This window comes from Centropristis striata, chromosome 3 (genome assembly GCF_030273125.1).
Source record: "Centropristis striata isolate RG_2023a ecotype Rhode Island chromosome 3, C.striata_1.0, whole genome shotgun sequence".
NCBI lineage: Eukaryota > Metazoa > Chordata > Actinopteri > Perciformes > Serranidae > Centropristis > Centropristis striata.
Genome location: NC_081519.1, coordinates 15,822,384 through 15,825,987, shown reverse-complemented (window position 1 = coordinate 15,825,987; position 3,604 = coordinate 15,822,384). Strand labels below are relative to the sequence as shown.

Sequence of the window (3,604 nt, the reverse complement as noted above, 5' to 3'; positions counted from 1 at the left end):
TATCATTTGTACTGGCTTTGTAAAACATTTGAAACACTCGTATATAAGACTAACAATGTTGTGCATTACTGTGTTTGGAAGAAACTGTCTCCAATACATTTGTTAATGAAAGGCTTTACTGAACTCATGAGCATAACTCCAAGCTCTCTGGGTGTTGTTTGTTTATTATCTGCTCTAGCTTTTCCACATTTTTGTATACAGATATGGAAATAATAATGACTCCAAATGATGTGAAATTGCATATTTTTAAATTGCAAAACAAGCAATTTCCTTGGTGGAGGACAGCTACATTTGCCCCCAAATATTTCATGCCATGAGTCTTCCACAAACTTTAAATTATCTCCTTGCAAACATAAGGGTCCTATTATGTCCTTTTTTCAGAATATGGAGTTTTTATATTTTATTTTTTGTGATAGCCTGCCAATGACTCTTATCTGGAAGAAAATGTAACGATTATTAACAATTTATTAAATAAAATCACCTGGCTGGCGTCAGTTAGTTTACGTCACATGATGACCTGCGGCAGGTGAAAGGTCATCATGTGACGTGGCCTCTGTTTTGCTAACGTGCAGCTGTGACGCAGGACGCTGCAGATACACAGCGGCAACTTCAGATGGTGAGTTTTATGTGATTGATTATCACGTTTTATTTGCAGTCTCAGCGCTACGCAGCGTCATTACGCAACATAATATCGGTCCTGACTGCTGGATCTTCTGCTAGATAGTTCGGACTCACAGTGACGATCTCCTGTATTTAACTCGTTGCTGTGCAGTGGTTGATGTTATATTATGGTTTGTCTGTACAGTAAAGCTGTTGTGTTACTGCTGATGTTTCAGTGAGCAGGGACAGAGTCTGGAGAATCATGTCGTGGTTGTTTAGTCTCCTGTTGATGTGGTGAGTCTGTGCAGGTATGCTGGTAGCTTTAAGGATTTTAAGTGAAGTTTTGCTGTATAATGAGACTATAGCTGTAATAAGACCATGCATTTGATACATACATACATTGATTGTAATTTGTTGTTGTGGACAGAACTTTAAATCTGCTTTTTGTGTTAAATCTTTTCAGTATGTAGTACTGATGTGTACAGTTGAAACCAGAAGTTTACATACACTATATAAAAAGACACATATGCTTTTTTTCATCACTGTCTGACATTAAATCAGGCAATCACTTTTCCTGTTTTAGGTCCGTTAGGACAAAAACAGCCAGATTACAGTTTTGTCAGACCACAGGACATTTCTCCAAAAATTAAGGTCTTTGTCCCTGTGTGCATTTGCAAACTGTAATTTGGCTGTTTTATGTTTCTTTTGGAGTAATGGCTTCTTCCTGGCAGAGTGGCCTTTTAGTCCATGTTGGTACAGTACTCGTTTCACTGTGGATAATGACACTCTTACCAGCTTCAGCCAGCATCTTCACAAGGTCTTTTGCTTTTGTTCTTGGATTGATATGCACATTTTGGACCAAAGCAAGTTCATCTCTGGGACACAGAGCCCGTCTCCTTCCTGAGCGCTATGATGGCTGGACATTCCCATGGTGTTCATACTTGGGTATAATTATTTGAACAGATGAATGTGGCACCTTCAGGCATCTGGAAATTGCACCCAAGGGTGAACCAGACTTTCACAATTCTCTTCCTGATATCTTGGTTGATTTCTTTTGACTTTCCCATGATGTTACACAAAGAAGTAGCATGTTTCAGGTGTGCCTTAAAATACATCCACAGGTGTGTCTCTAATTAACTCAAATGTTGTCAATAAACCTATCAGAAGCTTCCAACATGACATGACAGCATCATCTGGGCTTTCCCAAATTGTTTCAAGGCATAATGATGTTAGTGTATGTAAACTTCTGACTTTGAAGAAAGTAATAAAAAATTGTCTAAAAAAATCCATCTCTCATTATTCTGGCATTTAGCAAATAGAAATAATTTTGGTAATCCTAACGGACCTAAAACAGGAAAAGTGATTGTCTGATTTCATGACAGACAGTGAGAAAAAAAGCATATGTGTCTTTTTATATAGTTTTAGTTAGGTCATGTGTCTATAATATGTGCATCATATGAAAAACCATGTTAACGTTTCTAATTGATGTGTTGGTGATGGTGTTTTCCACAATGTTGTCATACTTCGATATTTGACTAATAAGAATGCAGTTGACTAATAACTGTCAGAGATCAGGTTTTAAGGTTTAGGATATAATTTAAATAAGTCATTGAATTATTCCCATTTTACCAGTGCCTCCTTAACTGAGTTGAGTTTAGAGTCTATTGGTGTAGTGCAGGAAGGTGTTAAGTAACCTCTGTAGGTACTGAGTCTGGACTTCTAATTATGTCAAACTTACTAATATTTTGGATTTTAAATTATATTAGCATATATTATCATAAGGGCGCAGAGCAGCTACCAGGATGTTTTAGTTTTGAGTGGAGGTAAAGAAATGTATGCTTTATTTTCCAAAATATTAACTTGATAAGCCATTAACATATGATATAATGGTGTGTATTGCTTTAGTTACTTATAATCAGTTGTTTTTGTTTACGATTATTATTATTGTTAAAAACTTACTTATCATCTCCAGTTCAAGTCAGATTAACATAAGCACTACAAATAGTCTTACTATTAAAGTTTTAAAAGTCTTAAAATATTCTTCCAAATCCCTTTTTAGAAACCGGCCCCTCGAATGTCTCTGTCCGGTCTAGACGTAGACATGGAAATGAACTGTAACTCTAAATGACACCTCCTTTAAAGTGTCTCTCTTGATGCTTTCTTCCGTCAGAAATGAGTACAATTTGTTATTTTCCTCTCTTCAGAGGCAAAATCCTCACAGCTGCTGTGGGAATCAGATTAAATGACAACGAGACAAAAGCCTGTTAACTGAAACCCTGAGGCGGTGCTTCATTGTCGCTCAACTCCCACCTCCGTCCTGTTGCTGATCACTATTCCCCTCCCACGAGATGAAAGATGGGCGAGGACGGGATGATCTGTGGATCAGGTTGTGTCACACCTGAAACGAGGTGATATCTCATCGACAACTTTTCGAACTGTAATTAAACTTGAGATCACAGACGGTGCTGCTGCAATTTTGATCAAACGTGAAAGACGGATGCTCTTTGACACTGCATTTTAAAAAGTTGGCCTCATATGGAGGATTAAATTGAAGGTCAGCATTTCAAATATCTAACACCATAACTTATGCATGCAGTTGCACGTGTACTTGCACTGAATCTGAAGTGATGACACCAAGTATTATATGCATTTTCCACATTTTATTAAAGAGGCATTTGCACGGAGGCATTTTTTGGAGCTAAATGAGCAAACAATGAGAAAGCATGCAGCATTCCCAGCAGATGAGGTGTTTACTTGTTCTCTGTGTTTTGTCCTTGCACTGTGGAGCTGATATGAAAGGTGGTTTGACCTCGATATTCAGCTGTGACAGGAGGGCTGGAGAGGAAGCGGAGGCAGGCTTAGGGGGGTTACACCATCCGTCAGGACACATTCATCAAAATCACTCTCTTCCCTGCTGCACACACAAACACATACATGCACATACAACACGCATTAAAAACACATAGATGCACTTCTCTTACGAGAGATTTTCTCAGAATCTTTT

The 3,604-nt window shown here is 38.0% G+C and overlaps 1 long non-coding RNA gene across 1 annotated transcript; it reads left to right on the top strand.

The window, feature by feature from the left end:
- The first annotated feature begins 556 nt into the window (after positions 1-556).
- Positions 557-3,259, top strand: LOC131966985 (uncharacterized). Its single transcript, XR_009393643.1, has 3 exons — positions 557-616; positions 837-894; positions 2,805-3,259. It is a non-coding gene; the product is annotated as an uncharacterized LOC131966985 (long non-coding RNA).
- The last annotated feature ends 345 nt before the right edge of the window (positions 3,260-3,604 follow it).